The sequence below is a fragment of the Tenrec ecaudatus genome, chromosome 1 (assembly GCF_050624435.1).
Source record: "Tenrec ecaudatus isolate mTenEca1 chromosome 1, mTenEca1.hap1, whole genome shotgun sequence".
NCBI lineage: Eukaryota > Metazoa > Chordata > Mammalia > Afrosoricida > Tenrecidae > Tenrec > Tenrec ecaudatus.
Genome location: NC_134530.1, coordinates 152972637 through 152990026, shown reverse-complemented (window position 1 = coordinate 152990026; position 17390 = coordinate 152972637). Strand labels below are relative to the sequence as shown.

Sequence of the window (17390 nt, the reverse complement as noted above, 5' to 3'; positions counted from 1 at the left end):
CCCACTCTGCACTCCCTCTCATTCATGATATGATATTTTGTTCTTGATACCTGATTCCATCAACACCTTGTGATCACACAGGCTGGTGTGCTTCTTCCATGTGGGCTTTGTTACTTCCGAGCTAGATGGCTGCTTGCTTATCTTCAAGCCTTTAAGACCCCAGATGCTATATCTTCGGATAGCTGGGCACCATCAGCTTTCTTCACCACATTTGCTTATGCACCCAAGCTTAGTCTTCAGCGATTGTGTTGGGAAGGTGAGCATCATGCAATGGCAGTTTAATAGAATAAAGTGTTCTTGCACTGAGGAAGCACTTGAGTGGTGGCCCAATATCCATCTTGCTACCTAATACTAAACCTATGAATGTATGCACATAGATCTATTTCCCATCATAATATATAAATATATTTACATATGTACATGCCTTATTTAGATTTCTATAAATGCCGTTTGCCTCTTAGTTCTTTCCTCTATTTCCTTTTACTTTCCTCTTGTCCCACTATCATGCTCAGCATCCATTTGCATTTCAGTAATTCTTCTCGGTTATATTGCCCTTGATCAAGCCCTACCAGGCCTCTTACACCTTCCTCGTCACTGATTTTGGATCACTTGTTGTTCCCTTGTCCCTAGGTTTGTTAACACCCTTTCTTTTCCCCCACATCCACCTCTCCCATGTCACCTGGAACCATGTCCTGTTGTTTTCTCCTCTAGATTATTTATCCCACCTATCTTATCTAAATAGACCTGCAGAGATAATAGGCACAAAACCAAGACAGAGCAAAACAAAGCAACAAAAGAAAATAAAACAACAAGAAAAAAAAACAATCCCCCCCACCCCCCAGAAAAAGAAAAGCCTGTAAATAGTTCAAGGTTTGTTTGTTGACCTTTAGAAGTGTTTTCCAGTTGAGTTTGATGGAGTGAAACACCCTGGCCCCAAAGTCTATTTCTGTTACTCCCTCAGGCCTTCTTTGCTCTGCTGCCTTTATTGTTCTGTTAGTGTTTTACCTCGGTGTTGTGGGGTCAGATCGGGCACAATTCCCACACTGTCTCCAGTGTTGTCCCCTGTAGGGCTATGGGTCAGTGAGGGATGTCGTGTTTTGTAGTGGGGCCGACATGGTCCTCTCTGTGCACTGGCTCCTCTGAGCAGGAATATCGTCCTCAAGACTTGATGGGCCAGGATGTGCTCCACTCTCTCTTCCTCCCCTTCATTTTCTCCTGTGCTCTCATCAAACATATCCCTCTCCCTGAGCTGTAGCTTCAGTGCTGTCCTCTGAAAGTAAATTCTTCTGGGGTGAGGAACAATACCATAATTCAAAGTCATCAATTCTTCCTCATTCATAGTCCAACTTTCACTTGCATATGAATCAAGATCACCTTTACTCTCAATGTGACCTTCTTCATCTTCAATTCTTAAAAGAGGACTGTGTAGCAGCAGAGCAGATTTACCCAATTAATATGAGGGAGTACTCCTCCAAAAACCAGAATTGCAGTGGGTGGAGAGGAGCTTGCGTACTACACATTTTTTCCCAGCTAGTTGAGCATTGAGCAACACTCTCTGAGTTAGTGCACCCAGTGGCATCCCCTGGGAAGGTTCTCTCTGGTCAGAGTGAATTTTTTTGTAAAAGCACTTTTGTTGGAACCATGTTTTTTGTGATGGTCAATTCAAGAGAACAGTGTGTGGCTGTGAAATTTTGTTTCCTGCTCAGGAAAAATGCCACAGAAACTGTGGTGATGTTGAACACAGCTTATAAGGGAAGCACTGTGGGAAAAACTCAAATGTACAAGTGGTTTTCTCGTTTCAAAAAAAAGGGGAAATGTCAAGTGGTGACAAACCTCATTCTGGACATCCATCAACTTCCTGAAGGGATGAAAAGGTCGACTCATACTGCATTTGAAGTTCATTCTATCAGGTCAAACTGTTATTCAAGCTATTTAGAAGTTCTGAAAAGATTGTGTAACAGTGTGCCACAAAAAAAGGCTTGATTTGTGGCAATTGGGGGACTGGTTTTTGCTACCATCACAATGCACCTGCTCACACAGTCATTTCAGTGCACCAGATTTTGGAAAAAGCAGCATGCCTCTCTTGCCCCATGCTTACCTTACTCACCTAACCTTACTCTGGGATATTTCTTTTTGTTTCTGTGAATGCAGAGGGACATGGAAGGACAGCAATTGGATGGTGTAGAAGAGGTAAAGAAAAAAACAAGGGAAGTGACTGTCAGTCATCCAAACAGATGAGTTCAAAAAATGTTTCCAAGAATAGAATCACAGACTTGACAAATATATTAAGTATAATGGAGAGTACTTTGAAGGTGATAAGGTTGTTTTGTGAAAAAAAAATTAAATACATAGCTTTGGGGAAAAAATCTGGTTTGTTTTTTTGGTGGGGAGGGTTACCCCTCATAAGTAATTTTATTTCTTGACTTCTGCATACATGAGTATTAACTGTAGATTCAAGCAAAATAAAATCTTTTACAATTTCAATCTTTTCTCCATTTATCATGATGTTGTCTATTGGTTCATGGTGATAACAGTATTGATCAATACTGAAGGCAGCAGTCATTGATCTTCCTCAGCACTTTAATATACAAAACACTTGAATATGCACATACTTAAAAATTATAGACAATTTTTTATTTAGATTTAGGAAAACAGTGACTCCTAAATTCATACCCTAATAGGAGTTCCTAGGAAGCATGCAGGTTGCTAAGCTGAAGGTTAGAGCATTGAACCCGACTAGAGAAAGTGAAGGTTAGAGCATTGAACTGACTAGAGAAAGGTGTGCCAGTCTACTTCCATAAAGAGCGCAGCCCAGGAAATCCTACAGAGGGACTTCTACACTACCCTCTGGGTTGCTATGAGTCGGAACAGACTAGAGAGTAAGTGGCTTGGTTTTGAGAGTGCACCATTGTTTTCCCTAGTCACCTCCCCAAGAAATTTTAATAGCAGATATATACTATGCTTGTGTTAGTCTGGGTTGACTAGAGAAACAAATTCATAGACACTCATAGGTGTGTAAGAGAGAACTTTATATCAAAGAGCAATTGTACATTAAGAAAATATCTCAGCCCACTTCAGATCAAGTCTATAAGTCCAATATTAGCCCATATGCCCTATACCAATCTATAAATTCCTCCCAAAACACATGCAATAACTCGGAATACAGAAAGATCATAGGCAGTATATGCAAAGTCTTGTGGATCCAGTGGTGGTGGAAGTGTCTCCGGTGGCATGGGTCTCTGCCTGGCTCCTCCAGCTCCAGGGCTCTGGCTCTATCAGCACAGCTCCATGTAGCTTGCTTGTCAACAGGAATGTCTCACAGGGAGTGAGTGTGTCTGGTCTCCAGTGAGCTCTTTTTCTCCACTGCACCTCCAAAATGAGATCATTAAGCTGCGACTTAATTGACAGGCTAACCTCCACCCCTTCACTCACATTATGTAACTATCACAATGTTCTTGTACAGTACGTATCTGTGTTACACATTAAAAAGCAGGAGTTTTCCCAAGAACCAATTTTTGTTCCATTAGTAGCACGAAAGTGACTTAAATGAAACTTAAAGACTTTTTAAAACTTTGTCAGTTAATTGGGTTTTTTGCAAGAAATCTAGAACACCATTCTATAAGGATAAGTTGCATTTGTAAGTGCAAAGATAGCACAGAAGCAGCCTTGGACCTGGGGAACAGCTTTGATTTTGCCAAAATTTGCAAGTCCACAGCTTTCTGATCAATCTTGCGCTCATGTGTGATCTCACATTTCTCTTTCTCAGTGTCAAAGATGTGGCCTTCTTGGGGTCTGGGCTTAAGCAGCTTCTTCTTGAAGTTGGCGTCGGTGAGATGTGTGGGTATTTTCACACCATTGTGTGAAAGGGGGACACATTTCTGGTGACTTCTATGACACCATGGTGGAGGGGGACACATTTCTGGTGACTTCTATGCACAGGAACTCGATTGAGGGAGAGAGGTCCCGTCACAGGCAGCGAGCCTCTGCCGGCTGCTCAGGAACTCTCTTGCCCAGGCGGCATGGCGGCGCTCCCCCTGGAATGATCAGAATGGTCCTGGCAGATGTTGGCGGACAGTCTCCTCTCCTCTCGAGCTGAGCAAAGGGCTTCCGCCCTGGCTCGCCAGAGTCTGAGGCACGTCTTCTGCGGGTAATACATGCCGAGGCATTGTGCGCAGCTTTACCACTGGGTGCCACCATGCTTGTCACCACCAACTGGCTTTGTGACCGGAGCCAGGAACTCTCCTTCTCAGCCCTGGATCTGTCCACCTAATCCTTCCTCTTGTTCCTGGCCTTTCTGGAACGAGTGGCAGAGCAGGAAGACCGGCCAATTCCTCTGACCAGGACGGGTTTTCGGATGGGGTGTCGGCTTCCCTAGGGCTTCCCCTTCTCGAGCCTTTTGCCCTTGATCTCAGCCTTCTGAACTCGGCACTGGCGTTTGCCTTCTTGACTTCAGGCTTCTTCTCCAGGATGTCTGGCTTGTCAACTGTTTACTCACCATCTTGCAAGGTGGGAAAGAAGTTCCCTTAAAGATTTACAGTCTCGGAAACCTACAGGGGCGGTTCTATGCTATCCCTATGAGTGATTCACTAAACCCAAGTCAGTGTTTGGGTTTCAGTAGTAAGGAATGAGCCCTGGAGGTGCTAAGGGTAAGCTTTGAACTACTAGTTACAAGGTCAGTGGTTATAACGCAGTGGTTCAAATCTTGAAATAAAGATGCATCTCCTTGAAGACCGGGCCTCTATGGCAGAATCACTCCATGTCAGTTGGTGGGTGGTAGTAAGGCGTCCTAATGGTGCTACAGGGTGGGTGCTGGACTGCTAACCACATGACTAGTGCTCCACAGGACAGAGAAAGGTGATCTGCTCCCTTTAAGATGTAACGTCTCAGGAACCCTACACAGGATCCCTGTGAGTCAGAATCGACTCCAAGGTAAGGAAGGATTTAATAGCAATGTCATACCTATTGCGAGGTAGTACCGATGAAGAGCACAGCTTTCCCCCAGATCCTGGATGCTTTCTCCCCCCAACTACCATGATCCGAATTCTACCTTGCAGGGCTGGATAGGGCAGAGGTTGTACACTGGTGCATATGAGGGCTGGAGGCACAGGGAATCCAGGGTGGATGATACCTTCAGGACCAAGGGTGTGAGGGACGATGCTGGGAGAGTGGAGGGTGAGTGGGTTGGAAAGGGGGAACTGATTACAGGGATCCACATGTGACCTCCTCTCTGGGAGAGGGACGGCAGAGAAGGGGGGGAAAGGAGACTCCGGATAGAGCAAGATATGACAAAATAATGATGTATAAATTACATGAGGGAGGGGGGAGTGGGGAGGGAGGGGAAAAAAAAAAGAGGACCTGACGCAAAGGGCTTAAGTGGAGAGCAAATGCTTTGAGAATGATTGGGGCGGGGAATGTATGGATGTGCTTTATACAATTGATGTATGTATATGTATGGATTGTGATAAGAGTTGTATGAGCCCCTAATAAAATGTTTAAAAAAAAGAATGCAGGAAAAATCTGTAGACAATGGGACACCCTCTCACAGAAGGTTCACAAAGAAGGGACTGGGCAGTGCTGTGCCTCCTTGTACGTAGGGCCGGGAGTCAGAATCGACAGGACGGCACCTGACCACCTAACAATGTATGCCTCCCATGATGAAAACAATATACAGTTAAATACCTGTGGGAAACAGAAGGGTTTCTAACAAGCTGTCTCCCAGGGCACAGTATATCATTGATGAAACATAAATAGTCCTCTGGTTCCTTAAGGCTTCTTCACCACCCACTATCATGACCCCAGTCCTGCCTTGCACTGCGGGCTAGACCGGAACACATACACTGCTACAGATAAGAACTCAGGACACATGGAATCCAAGGGAGATAAACCCTCAGGAACAGATATAGGAATAGCAAACCCAGGAGGGTAAGGGGAAAGTAGGGAGAGGAGGGGAGGAAGGGGGAACCGACCGCAATGATCTACACATAACCAGCACCACCACCACCCCCCACACACATACACAGAGGGGGACAAACAACAGAAACTGTGGGGGAAAGAGACAGCGATCAGTGTTAAGATATGAAAATAATAATTTGTAATTTATCAAGGGGTCATGGGGTAGGAGGGGAGGGAAAAAGAGGAGCTGATAACAAGGGCTCAAATAGAAAGTAAATGTCTAGAACAGAATGATGGCAACATATGTCCAAATGTGCTTGATCCAATTGATGTATGGATGGCTATGTGAGCTTACAAAAAAGGTACGAACTAAACAGATCAAACATAAAAGAATAAAACATTATAATGGAACAAATTCCTGCTTCAATTAGTTTTTAGAAGTAATATATCAATATATTAACCACTTATGGAAAGTTAGATAAATTCTAAGATTTCTACTGCTTTTATTCTTTCATCTGCTCTAAGAAAAAAACTTTATTGTATGCCACTTGGACACAAGATCATTTTAATATGCCTCAGATTAGAGTGGTTAAGGAGCTAATTATAGTAGTCATCAATTGTCACCTGTTCTTGATAAATTTGCTCAAATTATTTAAGTCTCCATTGGGAGACTTGTCAGGGAGAAGCCAGTCAATTTCAAATAGTTTGGGGGCAGCACAGAGACCTAACTAAGGCAGACTAGCCTGGAGGAAGAAAATGCCCTCGGTGGGAGGCAACAAAAACTAGGCAGGCACTAGAATGGAAGACTTGTATTGAAGATAAACAACCAAGGTTTAGAGTGATGCAAACAGTAAGTTATTAATGACCAGTTGTAAGGCCGGGGGTTCGAACCCACCCATAGACAAGGAGGCACTTCTGAAAGATCACAACCTTGAGAACCAGACCCCTCTGCACACAGGGGGTCACCATGAGTCTGATCAGACTCAACGGTAACTAGCAACAATCTATGTATTACTTTTTCTAGTAGCAACATTGAGAAGGTACAAAGGAGTAAGTAAAACTAATTTTAGCAATACATTCCATTTAATAAATTAAAATGACGTTACTTCAACATGTAATCCATCTAAAACGTATCCAGAGCTTCAGACAGTATCACTCCAACATTTTTCTTGATGAACTCCTTCTAAAAGAGGGGCAAGGAGCACTAAAGAAGCTTCTTTTTTTTTAAGAAGCGTTTTCACATCAAAATTTGCTGAAAATATATGTATGCCTCATTAATAATAGAAGAAAGTGCTTTCAGGTCCTTCACACCGTTCAAAAGAGGGGTGTGTGTGTATTAAAATGCAGCACAGATTTTAATGCTACCTAGAAGATAGGTACTTAAGAAAAAAAAGTAGTTGCTGCCAGTATAGAAATAACTAACCAGGCGTTGCTTCAGATGGTGCGAGTTATTTATATTCCCTTGCAACTAGGAACATTATTTACTTAGATTTCCTACCAACATTCCTGGAAGTAATGTATAGACTTCTCCATATGCCATGAAATATTATAATCTACTCTTGCTCTAAATGGTATTACCAGGCTGAGGGTACACTTCAGAAAACTCAGCTGTCATTTGGGCTAAAAAGGTACTACATTAAATCATATCCTACCCATTTATATGAAATCATGTTTTATCCCTCGGAGAAAGAAGAAAAGCATTCATTTGCTTATTATTTTCAATGTCTCTTCTAAACGAAGGGCTGGAAGAAAAAATCAAAATGGACTGATGAAAGTCCCAAAGGAAGCACAAGCCCAAGGAATCCTGCAAAAACACCAACAAAATCCCCAGTATGACATGGAGCTAATTGCCGACGTATCAGCTTTATTTACAGTCACAAAAAACATTCTTAAATGCCTAACTCCCACCTGAAGTCCTCTTCGAAATGGAGAAAAAAAACCATGTTTAAGGTATTTGCAGTATGAGTTGGGGTTTCAGCCCCCCACCACTAATCACAGGTTCAGTAAGCACAATTGCATGTTTGTGAAGACCCAGGAGGCTTGAGGACCAGGCAGGAGGTTGGAGAGCCGGGCAGGAGGCTGTATCCCTGGGCATGAGGCTGGAGGAGCCCGCTTATTGCTAACTAAGCATTATATCTCTTAGGGGGGGAGCGTAATTGCAGGTCACCACACATCACAGGAAGGGGCAGGACAATAGGCATATACATCATAGGAAGGGGATGTATGATAGGCACAAGCGTGACAGGAAGGGGATGAGCTAGGGGTGTGCCCATAGGAATGGGATGGTCTAGGGGTATACATGTGACAAGATGGGCAAACCTTAGATTCATGATGGCAGCCTAACCTTGGTATTCCTGGGTGGGTCTGACCTCTCTGGCTTCTCCTACAAGGAAACAGACAGCTACTATCCTTATCAGAAGGGAGTGGGCCCTACATGCTGTGCTCTAGATGGCTGGTAACCCTTAGGGAGAATAACCCTGACCTACTTCTGATGACCTCCAAGTGTACAGTCATTCGCAAGCTGCTAAGTTTGGCATATATTGGGGGGAGACAGCTTGGGAGAAACACTTCTGTTTCCCACAGGTATTTAACTGTATATTGCTTTCAGCATGGGAGGCATACGTTGTTAGATGGTCAGGTGCCATCCCATCGATTCCGACTCCTGGCCCTACGTACAAGGAGGCACAGCACTGCCCAGTCCTGTATCACCCTGCCTCTTGCTATGATTGAGCCCAGTGTCGCAGCCACTGTCAATCCACCACATCAGGGGTCTTCTTCACTGCCGTTCCATTTACTTAAGGACCAGAAAGTGTCCCCACCCTTTTTTCATTTTATTGTGGTAAAAAACATAGCAAAACATTTGTCATTGCAACATTTGATGTATATAATTCAGTGACATTGATTACATTCATAATAATATTGTGAAACTTGCCACCTAGCCATTTCTGTTTTTAATTTTTTTAATCATCCTTAACAAACTCAATAGCCCTTTTAAGTGGGATCATGTAATATTTGTCCATTTGTATTTAAATTATTTCCATCAGCATATTTTTGAAGTCCATCCATGTTACAACATGTATGAGAACTTCAGCCCTATTCATGGCTAAAAGCCCTATTCATGGCTAAAAGCATGGATGCACAGCACCATCTGCCTTGTTTGTGGCTAGACACTCACTTGAGTTGTGTCTAACGTATGGTTATTATGAATAAAGCGACAATGAACATTGGTGTGCAGGTATCTGTTTGAGTCCCTGGCTTTGTGTCTTTTGAATAAGTGCCTAGGCGTCAAATTACTGGGTCAGGAGTTGAATTCATGATTCTGTTACCAGGCAAAACTCAAGGTTTGAGCCTCTTCACGCTCAGTTCTCGTCTAGCTTGCAGGAAAGAATTCTGGTTAGGGACAACATTCAAACAAGCATCAGAGAAAGGTTTAAATGGAGTGAGTTTATTGAAGAAATTCAGTCAATGGGTGTCATGGTTGAATATGGAAAGCTAGTCCTTTTATTTGGCCATTGGCTGGCTCTCCAGTAGACATTCTGCTATTGGCTGTTTTTCTGTAGTGCCCCTCCCCTTTCCAGGTTTATGTACTGCTGCTCCCCAGACTACTTGCTGTGCCCTTGTCCCTAGATCCCAAACCCAAGAGTCTATTCAGCCATTGTAAGCATAGTACTTGTTCACTATCTCTGATCTCTTCTCTTGATAAGGAAATACAACCTATCTGCTCTTCACCTTCGTTTGTCCTAAGAGGTATGGGGGAGGGCTGTGCCTCCACCTCTGTTTTGTATTAGGATTCCTGACATTGTCCCCCCTTTTCCCTACTTGTACAGTTCCAACTCGCCAACGATTCAATGGCAACTGGTTTGTGAGGTTTTTTTGTTTTTCTAAATTTGTAATTTTATAATTTTGTATAGACACTAGGATGACACCATGGTGAAGCAGTTGACAACTAACCTAAATGAAGTAAAGTTACTTACCGTATCTGACAAAGGTCACTACCATTGGCTCAACTCTGATTCATGGTAGAACTGCCCTTGTATGTTTCTGAGACTGTAACTGTGTATGGAAAGGAATAGAAAGCACACCTTTCTCCAGAGTATGCAAGAGGAAGTCAGTCTCACCATCCCTATATCTAAAGAGCACTCTGGCTGTACTTCTTCCAAGCCAGATGTGCATCCTTTTAGCATTCCGTGGCACATTTAATATTCTTCTCCAGAACCATAATTCAAATGTACTGATTCTTCTTAGGTTTTCCTTATTCAAGGTGCAAGTTTCACATGCATATGAGGCAACTGAAAATACCATCTTGGGTCAGGCGTACCCTCGTCCTTAAAGTAATATTGTTGTGTCTCAACCCTTTAAAGAAGTCTTGTGCAGTAGAATTACCTAATGTAACTCATCTATGGATCGCTTGACCGCTGCTTCCATGAGGAGCCTTGACTGTGGATCCAAGCAAGACAAAATCCTCCATGAGGAGCCTTGACTGTGGATCCAAGCAAGACAAAATCCTTGACGACTTCAATCTCTTCTCCACTTCTCAGGGTGTTACCAGCTATTGGTCAGATGTGAGGGTTTTGGTCTTCTGTACATTGACTTGTGATCCATACTCAAGGCATATAATCCTGGATTTTTTATCAGTCAGGGATACAAGTCCTCCTCACTTAGACCAAGCAGGCTGTGTCATCTGCATACCACAGGTTGTTAATAAGGCTTCTTCCAATCCTGATGCTGCATTCTTTTGCATATAATCCAGATTTTCTAATGATCTTCTCAACATATAGATTGAATATTTTGGTGAGAGGATACAACCCTGCGGTGCACCTTTCCTGATTTTTAAACCCTGCAGCAGTCCCTTGTTCTATTCACACAACTGCCTCTTGATCCATGGACAAGTTGCACGTGAGCACACTGAATTATCATGGAGCTCCCATTCTTCTCAAGGCGATCATAGTTTGTTATGATCCACACCTTGGCAACGTCAATAAAACACAAATAAATATCTTTCTGGTATTCACTGCTTTGAGCCAAGATCCAGCTGACATCAATAATGACATCCCTTGTTCCATGTCCTCTTCTGAAGCTGGCCGGAACCTCTGCAGCTCCCTGTCAATGGCTCCCTGTCAATGTGCTGCAGCAATTGTTGTTGACATCATTAATATAGTAGTTTGTTGTTCAGTGACTCCACTAGATGGCACTGAAGACTGCAGTTTAAGAATCCAAAACCACACCCTCTGCCTCCAAGTAGATTGTAAATCTTAGTGAGTGACCCTTCATAGAGTTTCTGAGACTGCCAACCTTTATGGAGGCAGACAGCCTCACCTTTCCTCTGTGGAGCAGCTGGCGGGTTTGTACTGCTCACATAATGGTTGCCAGCTCAGTGCCTTAGGGATTCCACAGCGCCCACCCCAGCCCCTTGCTTTTGGAACCAGGCCCTCTTAAAAAAGAAATCAAACTGCAAACATGATCTGAAATAAGAATTGGTTTCTTGGGTCACCTGTTACCATGACGAGTCTCTTACAAACATGAATCTCAGCCATTTATCCATTCATCAAATATGGATTCTGTCACACCGCGTTTTAGACACTGTGGCCTGTATCGTTACTGTGCGCCATTGAGTTGATCTCTCTGGGGCAGAGCAGACAAAGTGAGGAATGTCTAGCCCGGGAGGCATACAAGGCCAGCTGACATCACACAACTAACACAACACAGCTAACATCACCGCCAACGTCAGTTTATGTCATACATCTTAACAAAAAGCAGCATATCAAGCTAGCACATTAGGAGTGAGTTAATTAAATGTTTGACCGGTGTGTCCCACGAATGACTTATAAATATCCAAATGGCCTTGGCAGAAAAAAAGCTTCCCACCCATGCTCTGTAGGAACAAATCCCCGGGACATTTTTCCCGTGCAGCCTTGGGTGGGTTTGAACCACTGATCTTTTGGTTAGCAGTCATATACTTAAGAATTGTGCCAGCGGGGCTCCCTGTGCCTTGTATTAGGGATGCAGAAATAAGACATGGTCCCTTGTCCCCCAGGCTTGCAAGAATGGAAAAGGAAGACTGTAGTGAAGCTAGAGAGCAGAATCAAAAAGGAAATAGAACACTGAAATATGGAATGTTAAGGGCTTGACATAGGTCATCAGTGAGTCCTATGGTACCATACTTATGAGTTGGAATGGACTCTACAGGACACAACACAATTAACTGTGAAGAATTCGAAATGTGGGGCTCCCTAGAGGAGTTGATATAGGTAGGGGTAGCATGAGATGCAAGCATAGATCTTTTAAAAAAATACTTTATTAGGTGTGCATATAACTCTTATCAGAATCCATACATGCATCGATTGTGTAAAACAAATTTGTACATTCATTACCCTCATCATTCTCAAAACATTTGTTCTCCACTCAAGTCCCTGGCATCAGCTCCTCATTTTTCCCCTCCCTCCCCACTCCCCACTCCCTCATGAACCCTTGATAATTTACAAATTATTATTTTGTCATATCTTGCCCTGTCCAATGTCTCTCTTCACACACTTTCCTGTTGTCCGTCCCCTAGGGAGGAGGTTATATGTAGATCCTTGTAATCAGTTCCCTCTTTTAAATCCACCCTTCCTCCATCCTCCCAGTATCGCCACTCTCACCACTGGTCCTGAAGGGGTCATCCACCCTGGATTCCCTGTGTTTCCAGTTCCTGTCTGTACCAGTGTACATCCTCTGGTCTAGTCATATTTGTAAGGTAGAATTGGGATCATGATAGTGTGAGGGGGAGAGGAAGCATTTAGGAACTGGAGGAAAGTTGTGCTTTTCATTGTTGCTACATCACACCCTGACTGACTACATCACACCCTGACTGGCTTGTCTCCTCCTCGAGACCCTTCTGTAAGGAGATGTTCTATAGCCTACAACTGGGCTTTGAGTCTCCACTCCGTACCCCCCCCCAATTCACAATGATATGATTATTTATTCTGATGATGCCTGATACCTGATCCCTTCGACACCTCATGATCACACAGGCTGGTGTGCTTCTTACATGTGGGCTTTGCTTCTGAGCTATCTGGCCACTTGTTTACCTTCAAGCCTTTAAGACCCCAGATGCTATACCTTTTGATAGCTGGGCACCATCAGCTTTCTTCGCCACCTTTGCTTATGCACCCATTTGTCTTCAGCGATCATATCAGGGAGGTGAGCACACAATGATATGATTTTTTGTTCTTTGATGCCGGATAGCTGATCCCTTTAGCACCTTGTGATCACACAAGCTGGTGTGCTTCTTCCATGTGGGTTTTGTTGATTCTGAGCTAGATGGCTGCTTGTTTATCTTCAAGCCTTTAAGATCCCTGACACTAGATCTTTTGATATCCGGGTACCATCAACAAGCATAGATCTTTGCAGAAAGAAAAATCCATCAGAAAAAGAGAGGCTCAATGTAAAAGAAAGGGTGCAGTTAAAGAAAGAGGTAGTAGGTGGGGCTAAGCTTCAGAGCACAGGTCTTAGGAGGAAGCTTTTCTTCCTTTGAAATAAGGATGAAGGAAGGATCATGTCGTGAAGTGAAATTGCTTAAATATATGTAGTTCTTCTATCGATGTTTTTTTTTTAAGTCACCAAATGGCTGAGTGGAACCATACTAACGGTGTGTGTGAAACACTAATAGATAAAAATCTTCAGTCAGGCGGAGGCTTACATTTCAGAATGATCAATTTTGTACTCAAAAGTTTGATTTACTTATTATCAACATTTATTAGTTTGATCGGTTTTAGGAATTAAAAATCAGGAACTTATCCATTTTAGAAAGACCATCACGAAAGAAGAATCAATAGAAAAGCAAGTGCAAGATTTCCTGTCTAGAGTAGTGGCGGCAGCAGAGGCACCAGAGGCTACAGCGCCTAGACCATGAGACAGAGCAGAAGAGCAATACTGAGACCATGACGGAGAGCTGGGGCCAGCCTTTTTGGCCCATGGAGGCAGAGACAAAGGGATCACATGGCTGATGCCAAGGACCAAAGTGATATGACTGCCGGTCTGGCTGAAAAGTCAACAAAATGACTATATTCTTAACCTAAAAAACATAATGGTGAGTGACATTAGTTAATCACTAAGGGACAAATCATATATGAGAACTGTTATAAAGAAAAAATTATAAAAGGCTTTCATAGCAAAGGAAAGCAAAGTGGGGAGGCAGGGGGAGGAGATGAAGCGGCAGCTCTCAGGTTGCCAGGCGAGTAAAAGAATGGTAGCGGTCCCTAAGAGAGGAAAGAGAAATCAAAGGAGGGGGGTCGCATAAGCTATTAGTAGAATGTTGGTAAGTAAATCAAACTTTTGAGTACAAAATTGATCATTTGAAATGTACACCCCCACCTGACCGGACATTTTTAAGTGTTAAAAAAGGTAATCCTTTTAAACTTGATAGCTTCCCTAATAAACCCCACCACTGTTTTCTGAGAGTTCTGTGTGGGCATCGCAACAAGGCACGGAACCCAGCAGAGAAGTGCAGTGTCGTGGAGGAATGGTGTCAGACAGGATGGAAGGTGGAGGCAGGTTTGACCTTGAGCTGGATTCTCCTCCTCCTTACTAAACCTGGAGGAGGTCTGGTGTGGACCTCACTCCATTTTCTCCCTGATGGTGACTGGGGACAGTCAGCTCTCTGGGTTTCCTTCCATACATCTACTCAGGGTTGACCCTGCAAAGTGTCTAATCCAAACAAGCATTATTTCTTGATATACCAGTGGTCCTCAACCTCCTTAATGCCACAAAACATTAATACAGTTCCTCATGTGGTGGTGACTCCCAGCCCTAAAATAATATTCGGTGCTCCTCCGTAACTGTCATTTTGCTCCTGTTATGAATCGAGAGACCCCTGTGAAAGGGTCGTTGGAACCCCAAAGGGGTCACGACCCACAGGTTGAGAACCGCTGTGATGTATCATCCTCATTTACTAGCTTTCTTGCCTGTAGTTACAGCACTTTTATTGGGCTTTGCTAATTTGTCTACAGTACTCATCCACTTAAAGGATATTTAAATCTATCTTTTCATATGAGACTTGCTTCACACCACCTCGCTGACACTTGTTCTTATTTCAAGGCTCCATATTTGAAATCCAATAGCCCCATTACCTATATTTCTCACTTTGCAGCTCGCAAAGACAAATTAGTAAAGACCAATAAAAGTGCTCAGCAATATTTAGGAAACAACTAACAGCAAAGTTTTGTGGCTCTATTAAAGAAATTATTCTACAGAGATGGGAAAGCATTAAAGGTTTTAGAAGGGAGACTTAACAATTATACTAGAATAACTGTGAAAGAAGAACCTAAAGTTTTTTTTAAATGGAGAGCAAGAATTATTTGGAGACTGACAAGTCTTGACATGAAGATAGAGACCTATCTCATCTGAAACATTCTATGCAGCAAGCGGCTGGCAGTGGGGACGGAAAGAAACAGGTGCTTGGCTGGTTATGGAAAAAGATAAAGGAGTCCAAGAGCACGATAAGGTTTCAAGCCGAGGGACAAGAGAATGATAATACCGTTGAGGAAATTCATTAGGAATTGATTTCGCAAAGAGCTCTGTGAAATTTAAGACATGTGAGGATTGAGATGATAGAGACATTTAAATAAAGTTCATAAATGGCCATGAACTTTATTCAAAGTTCAGGGAGGAGGATAAAACTGAACAGTGGCTCTGAGGCTCATCTGCATAAATGCAATGGGGGGAGACAAGGCGGGGCTAAAATAAAGGGAACAAGTGAGCAAGGAGCGTGGGCGAAGCAAGGCATGAGACTGAATCTGAATTCTTTCAGAAGTGAGGAAGTAGCTTTTAAAGATGAAGAAATACTTAACAATGTGGGACATTGAAGAGATCATGTAGTGAGAAAAAGCCAGGGACAACACTCTCGTGAGCTCAAACATAAATTCCAATAGGAAAATGTTGTCAAGAGTCAGTTTATATCCAAACCCAAAACCAAACTCACTGCCACTGAGTCAATGCTAACTCACAGCAGTTTCCAAGAATGAGATTGTTTCCAGGAGCAGAAAGCCCAGTCTGTCTCCTGCAGAGCTGCTTAGCGCACTCCCTAACAGGGAGGACTCCTGAGGAGATGGAAGGTAATGTAAACAGAGCAGGTGACTGACTACCCACTTGAAAAATGTAGTGGTGAGAGTCGCAATCACCCACACGTTGAATGAGTATTCCCATGGAGAAAAGAAACCCCAAGTTCAAATATAATTTACAGAGACCACTTATTCAATCTTGAACAGGACAAAGACCAAGACAAATCACCCAGGTGAGGGGACGATCAGCATGAGGCCATAAGGATGTCAAGGAGTCACAGAAACATCGCCACTTAAAAAGAACTCGGAGAGCACAGGACTCTGTCACAAAATCACGACTAGTGACAGACCAATTCATCTCAGTGTGTGTGCAACCAACCAAGGGGGAATGGGACCATGAGTAGACCGCTGCTATTTTTATGAGGCTCCAACACGTAATAGCCCTGTGTCCAACAGAACGAAACACCTCTGGGCCCGCCGCCACCCTCACAATGGTCTTACGTTTGACCCCATTGCTGCAGCCACTGTGCCGATCCAGTCTACTGAGGCCCTTCCTTTGTTTTCACTGCCCCTCCACTGACCAAGCATGATGTCCTCCTCCAGAAACTGGCTTGTCCTGACATGTCAAAAGCCCATGAGACAAAGACGATGAGGATATGACATAATTTCATGTCAACTTGAAGATACGTGAAAGTGTAAGTGGCATTCCACCTGTCAATCAGGTCACTCCTGATGGTGCCTCCTTGTGGGTGTGGACTTCTCATAAGGAGGGCCCTGGGAAGCTCCCCTTCCCACCACCCTCTCGGCTCTCTCTGATGGCTGACCCTGATTGCTGCCAGAGCCCTGCCATAGCCATTGGATCCAAACAAGTCTGCACTCAACCTGTGATATTCCTGAATTCTGCATCATTTTATGTGACTGTGAGTCTGAAGAGAGACTAAGGACTATATCAGGACTTATGGACTAGAGATGGACTGGGCTGGGATGTTTTCTGTATATATAAATACTCTTTAATATAAAGTTCTTTTTTTCGAATAAAAAATAATTTATTTACACAATGCACCTATAGATACCTAAATACAATTTGGTTTTGAAACTAAATGAGACCACATGTCTAACCATTACATTCGGAGTGCATTATCCGAAAGCCATACAACAAAGTGAAACAGCATGGCAGATCCAACACACATGCAGATATTCTCTGAATTCACGCTTCATCAGCATCAGACACCACCAATCGTTTAGTCCTTTTCTTGTACATTATTCTGTATCCACATTCTCGGCATCTGATTGGATCCCTGGATTTTATTTCATTTTCTGTGTTACATTCTCCGCAGATATATATCATTGGCTGCTGTTTTGGGAGTTGCACGTCGTCCTCCTGGGGGTCCATTGTTAAGAGCCGACGAAGTCAGAGACAGGGCTCGCTCCACACGGCCAAACAGCAGCAGGCGCGCGGCC

At 43.4% G+C, this 17390-nt stretch overlaps 1 pseudogene; it reads right to left on the bottom strand.

The window, feature by feature from the left end:
- Positions 1–17136: 17136 nt before the first annotated feature.
- LOC142437243 (DNA-directed RNA polymerases I, II, and III subunit RPABC4 pseudogene) lies at positions 17137–17390 on the bottom strand (annotated as a pseudogene).